Here is a 7,065-nt window from a genome sequence, read left to right as displayed (position 1 = left end):
TTGAGTATTGCCTTCAGGATAAATCCTCTGGGGCCTAAGGCTGATAAGAAATGTGACAGTGTAGAATAAGAAAATGAAGAAATGAAACATTGAGTAGCAAATAATTGTAGAAATTTCTGGCCCAGGAATCATCTCTGTTGGACACAAAACTGAGGCCTTCCTTTAATAACGCTCCCAAAATTGCAATTAGCTGGAGAATTATCGTATGAATATCGGTCAGCTAGCAGGTAGGCTGAACTGATGGAAAATTAAGAAACCCTTGAGAATGGGAACATGGGTTTGGAGGGCATGGTGACAGGACCCCTGCAGAAGAGCCATGGGGAGTAGCACAGTCCTGGGGAGTACCCAGCTTGGCAGATGCAACGTGTGCTGTGCCACGCATCTGCCACAGCTCCCAGAGAACAGGGGGACTTTGTTTCAGCAGAGCCATATTAGTAACGTGGCTGGAAAGTAATTTTTGGCAGGGGGCAACTTAAACAGCTTTATACTCTCCCTCTGATTCAGCCTTTCAAATGGCTTTAAAACACAGAATGGGTGGCAGCAACCTCTTGAGGTACCACAGATGCTCGTTGTGGCTTTGTATCTGCATGGGAAAGGACATACGGTCCTGGGTGGGTGCAAAGGAAAGGGTGCTTTGGATCCCCTGCTGAAAGATCACCACCCAGCAGGATCTGGGAATCCCACCCACCGAACTGGTAGCAGATCTGGAGTCGTGAATGTCAGCCCCTTTTCAAGTCTCTGCTGTTCTTCAGTTGTCCCCAGACCTCCATGATTATGTATTTCTGGTCTCCCTGTTTTAAGAAATGATACTTTAACACTGGCTATGGGAGGAAGGGGGGAGCGCGGAAACAAACAGGCTGTGGTGGCAGCAGCTCTCTGAGGAATAGATGCCTAAAAATGTGGCGAGTCTGATTCCAGCATAAAATGACCCAAATTTGAAATAACACTGACACCCTGTGGCTATGTGCGGAGGGACATTCTGCAGGTCCTGCTGGTTCTTGTTCCTGTTACTATAGGGCTGGTAATTAGGTTCTTTTGTGTCCTCTGCTGGATAAAACTTTTATCTTATTTCAAGGGAAAAGTTCCATCTTTTTGTAAGTAAAATTTAAAACTTTAAAAAATCCTTTGTTTTATTATTAGAACTGATTTGTTTTTTAAAGCCTTGTAGCTAAAACTACGGCAGTGCATTTGCCCAGAAGAGCATTTCTTGTATAATGAGATGCATTCTCAAAGATGTAAATAATGTACCTGCAATGGGTTGAGTTTCACAAAGGACTCTTCCAACCGTAATGAGTTAAGGACTTTCTTCTGCACTGTTAGAACAATTGGAGGGAACTGCTCCGCAGTGAGCTAAGTCAGTACGCTAACCATTGCCCTTCCACAGGCTGGGTTATTGCTTAAAAATGCAAGAGCAAAAAGGGTTGTCTGGTTGTCAGTGTGCATTTTCAATTTGTAGAAATCCAGCTTTGTGTTTTGCTTGTTCTTGCTGCAAGTCACTTATTCCACTGTCTTCAAGGCTTGTGTGTTACAAATGGGTTTTAACCAACTTAAGGGAGCCTCTCTTTTGTGTGTTTGTTCTTACAGTGCTGCTGGGCTGAGATTGTCCCAGTTAAAAGGGGATACATTTCCCTTTTTGCTCCAGTTGAGCTCAGAATTCCTATCTACATGTAGGGTTAAAGATCAGGAATAAGAGGGTGGGTAGGAGGGAATTTCCTGGTGCTCTGAGTGTAGCCATTGCAGGATGAATGCGCTCCTACTTGTGTTCACTCAAACACAGTGAACGTGAGTGCCTGAAGTCCACCATTCATTTGAGAATTGCCTTGTATAATTTTCTACCAGGGTGATCACATTTAATTATCTTATGTTTGCATTGTCTGCAGAAGGGAAAACTGTTTCTGAGTCAGATCGGGCCAGGTGAGGACAATATATGGTAGGAGCTATGTTATCATATAAACTCTGTTGTTGCTGCACCTGTTTGCAAGGAGTTGGTCTCTGGTGTTGTGGATAAGCAGGACTGGTTACAGGTAGTGTTACCCCATGTTCAGGAGTCGCTCTCCCATGGAATGAGTGGTGTTGGTTGATCATCATAAGTGCAAGACCCACTCTCTGTCTTTGGAGGTGCCTTGCATCTTAGAGGAAGTTCAGGCTCAAGTGTAATGAAGCCTGTAAAGGCAGCATCTCCCTCCTCATAAAAATGGATATTTCAGCTCCAGGGTTGTGGCCAAATTGCGTAATGGTTTTACTTTAACTAACTAGCTGCTTCAACCCTGCCTTGAGCTCCGTGCTTTCATCTGGGTGAAGATCAATATTCAATATTCAGTGTGAAAGCAGCTACGTGAGGTAGCAATGAGCTGGCCCAGCTCATTGGTGAGGGGCTATCTGTGCAGACCTAGCGTGTCTGTTTGAAAAAAGCTTTGAGATGAAAGATATTTATAGACATTTAACAAATTCTTATGGATGGATCCAGCTTCCAAGACTGGAAACACTCATGGAAATAGGATTAAAGACCCAAACTGTGAATAGCTTAGCCCCAAAATGGCTGGGTGTGCTTTCTCCCTGCCCCCACCCCCAGAAAACTCCTGGGTATATTCCAAACGCAATATTCCCAGCCGTGCCAGCTGCAGATCGGGTGACATGGGCTTCCCGTACACCGAGCCGACGTGGGCCCCAAGGTCTGTCATTCATGGAGGTGTATTTCCTTTCAGTTGTCTCCCAGATTTACTGCCTTGGAGCTGTGCTGCAGCCCTCTTCTGAACCACAGCAGATAGATAAATCCACTCCGTGTTCTGCAGCAAGTGCCTGCAGCCCTGAAGGAAGCCTGTCATATCTGTAAGGAAGTGTTTCATCCTGTAGTCATGGAGTGCAAGTGGCATCAATCATTCCTTTCAAACAAAGGTTAGGTAAGTTTGGGTGGTCTCCCCTCTCACCAGGAGAGGAATTAGTTGCCTTTTTCATGAAAGCAGCTATCTGTCTGCCCTAGAACCTTAACTGTCATACAAGCAGTCAAGTTGGGTCCAGATTAAATTACTTCAGGGAAAAAGTCAGTTCTCAAGCCTGTCTGACCTCTCCTAAAAGTGCTAAGCGTAATTTCAAGAAGCTGCCTTGAAGAATGAAGAACTTTCACACTGTGAATCAGATAAGAATCATGCTGAAAAGAAATATGTCTGACTGCTGACAGCCTAAAAAAGTGATAGGAAGAACCATTAGAGCCTCTGTGTGATTCACACAGTTTGCTCTGAAGTCAGATAGTTATGATTTGAATATCTAAAATTCTGTAGGTTAATACCAACATAAAAGACAGGAAAAGAAGCAGAGGTATTCAGAAGCCCACCCAGCCTGGTTGGCATGTTATTGAGACACGGTGACGACATTCAACTTGTCAAGTGATCAGGGCTTAACTTGTCACAAGAAGCTCGCAAGAGTACTATTGATTTAATCCAGTGTCCCTAACACTTCTGTTATTTCTAGAAAGACAAAATGTCTGTGCTATAGTATTGCCCCTTTACATTTGCTTTATGGAATTTGTTTTCCAAGCAAGACAGCCCCTCTTCCTTTTTCCCAGGTTGTGCTGAACTCTAATCATTTGAACAAGACTTAGAATAACATGCACAGATTTTTTTCCACTTGATTTTACCTTAAAAACACTGATTTTGGCCAGTGACACTTCATGAGACTACCAAATCAGACTTGCATTTTAATCTACCAATACTGAATCAATAAAAGAATTTTTAATCTTGTATTCATTTTGTGCAAAACACAGAAGCACAGAAAACCACCTTAAACTCCCAGCATTTTTTTTTCCAGTGACCAATTTGAAATGGCTCCTTCAGTGCTGTTGTCAGGTTTTCAGTGTGCATGCTGCTCTGATGAGGTTTTAACGATCCCCGTGTTCTCCCCATTAGCCTGGCACAGCCTCTGGTGTGAAGGATGCAGGATGTCATCGTGCTGTGTAGGAAACCAATTGAATGAACATCTGGGTGTTGGGAAACCTTCGCTGGCTGGCCTGCTTTTTGTTTTGCTCTTCACAATGACCCCGCTTGGACAAGAAAGGTTGGTGGCAAAGGGATCTGGGCTCTTCCCTCCTGCCATAGCGAGGTGCTGCTGCTGCACCAGGCAATGGGGCCAGGACTCATCAACAACCAGGCAGGAAAACAGGCAGGAGCAAGGAAGGGGCCCGTCAGGCTCACAGGGTGTCAGTGGACGAGCTGGAAAATATCTTATTGTTGTGCCAGCTGCACAGTGAGGGGTGGGAGAGAGGAACAGGGGTGTGCAAGAGGTGGTTTCAGGTGTGGCTATGAGCATGGCAAGGGCACGCACACACAGATGTGAGGCAGAATATGAAATCAGCTCCTGCTGAATTTGTGTTGCGGCGCAGCTCCTTCAGCTTCCCTACAGGTGGGGAGGCCCCGTGTTAGCGCTGCTTGTCAATTGTGCTGCAGACAGAAACTTTGATTTGTAGTGATGGTTAAAAGCAATTAAGGAAGTTAAATGTATGCTTTTGAGTTTTCTGTTGAACATGAACTTCTGGAGAAAAATATTTAATTATATCACGAAGTAATTATGTAAACAAGCCTGACGCTCCTTTTGCTATTGGAAAGAAGCATACTGACTGGCCAGCACCTCAGCATCCTTAAGTTGGCCTCCCAGTTTCTTTTTTAATGTCTTGCCTTAACTTTATGCTTCAGGGTGTGGTGCTTGATGAAAACATTAACACTTGTGTTTTCCTCTGGCAGCTCTGCTCCACAGCCTTGTCTGGGGAGCAGTTCAGGTGTGCATTTCTTAATCTGCTGATGCAGAAATATCAGCAGAAATCCCCCAAGTTAGCTCTAGGCACCTAAACAAACTGTCCGTGTTGATTTTTCCTTGAAGTGGATTAGGGAGTGATGATGCAGAATTTCTCTGCTGGCTGAAGTCTGGTGCTAGAGGTGCTGGGAAGCAACCAGCAGCCAGAAGTTGTTTTATTTCAGGCTGGGTTTGGGTCTGGTCTCTTCCCAGTGAGCACCAAGTTCTGTGCAGAGAATAATGGCTCCTTCTCACATGTTGCACATCTGTGGCTTAAAATCATGACCCCTTTGTGTTCTTAGCTTGAATCTGGCTTAGTTCAAAGAGCTTGTACATCGCAAATAAGGACAAGGTGTTAATTTGGACACCCTGTTGTGCATAGCAAGCAGTTTGTGCCTCACTGGCTTTTGGGGAGCACTGGAAGCTCTCCTCAAATCAGCATCCTCTCCTTCCCTCTGGAAGGTCCAGGAGAGAGGCCCCCGCCTGGCCTGACTGCTCCTTTGATGCCAGCAAACCTGCTTTACTTCTGCCCTGTGAGTGCTGCGTGGATTAGCTGAAGGTTAAAGCTCTGGTGTGTGCTACGCTAATCTCTCCTTTTTAACTCTGCGCTGGTCAGTGTGAGGGCAGGGTGACCAAGCCACATGCAGTTGGGAAGAAAAGCACAAATCCAGAGTTTGCTGCAGAGGCCTGGTTATCAAGGAGACTCCTGCTTGCATTACGTGTCCAAAGCCCAAGTCCCACCCGTCTGACCCCAGCACTGAGGATCTGGCCTTTTTTGACTTTCTGTTGAGGGCTGCCTGTACCACTTTCTAGTTTCTGTGAAGGCTTTGTTGTGGCTTCTTTCCACTGAAAAGTGACCTCGTGGCCTTTCCTTTTGCCTGAAGAGAGCACCCCAAGGAGCGCATGGGGACAGTGACTCTCAGGTTGCCCTAACACCACACTAACATGATGGGATCCAGCCCATGGAGAGATGGGGAAGACCCTGTGCATATAAGTGCCCCTGAACCCGCAGGCTCTGCTTTGCCTTTGCTGCTCACAAGTGTTAAGATGTCCTTGCTATCTATTCTACTGCTCCCAGTTCACAGAATCCAAAAATTCCCCTTCAGAGGTTGATAGCTGTTCTTCTCACCATTGTCCTGTATGAGAGAAGTAGGGGGGGTAGCACCTATTTAATCTGAGAGTTGCTATTTGAGGGCTTGTGCTTGCTACTTGACTTTAGCATCACCCTGTCTGAAATTGTTTCTGTGACTTCAGCTCATTGTCTCCAGTGGCTCGTGGTTTTATTTTATATAGATATCTTCTGCAAAGCGACACTCCGTGCACTCTGCTGGGTCTAAGTGGTGTTCTCGACTCAGGAATTTCATTTGTACTTTATAAACCTGATTTCAGGCGGTTGCCAGGATCACACACCTCTTTGAACAGGAAGATCTGTGCAGCATCTGGTGACAGCGCCTATGTTGATTTAAAGCTTTCTCCTCGGAGCGTGCAGAGCTTTTCCGGGATCAGATGGAATTATTTAACAGCCTCGCTGGCCTCCTTCCCACACCAGCCCCAGCTCTGGAGGCCATCCTTGACCTGCTCTTCCCCACTTGGGCCCCAGACGTTCAGATTGTGTTGGCAGCCCAGGTTCTGCCAGCTCTTGGTCCTCCTGGGGTCGCGGAGCTGTGCTGCCTCCAGCTCCACCAGATGTGGGCCTGTCAGTGCTGTCCCCTCCCTGTCCCCCATCCCGCCATCAGCTCCTCGCCTCACCCCTAACCCTACCCCTCGGCCATTTCGGCCTTCAGCGTTTCTGTCGCTCCAGCCAGGCGCTGGGCGCTGCAATATTGATGTGCTAATGAATAATGAAAGCCCGAATCGTGGCGGGGCTTAAAATTTTAATTTGCTGAGGAGGTAGCGGGGCTGCAGCCTGCAGCGATGGAACCGCTCCTGCGTGTGCGTGGGTGAACAGTGCCCGGGGGGCGTCTGTGGGGGCGCTTGGACACTCAGGGCAGGGAGCCATAAATGGGCTCCGTGGTTTTTCAAAGGTTGTTCCTAAAACTTGTTTTTTTTTTTTTTTTTTTTTTGTGGTGTTTTATTTATTTATTTATTTTGAAAAACAAAAGGTTTTAATTCCTCAGCTTAAGCAGGGGGGGAGTCCTGGAAGAAAACGTTGTGTTCTGTAACGTAACGTGACGCCCTGCAGCCCTATAACTGCTGTGGGGTGCCCGTTATACCCCCCCCCCCCCAGCCCCTATAGGGCATCCTGTGGGGCTCAGGGGGCTCCGGGCACGATAGGGTTAACCC

The sequence above is a fragment of the Aythya marila genome (genome assembly GCF_965140915.1).
Source record: "Aythya marila genome assembly, chromosome: 8".
Lineage (NCBI taxonomy): Eukaryota > Metazoa > Chordata > Aves > Anseriformes > Anatidae > Aythya > Aythya marila.
This window is presented reverse-complemented; position numbering follows the sequence as displayed.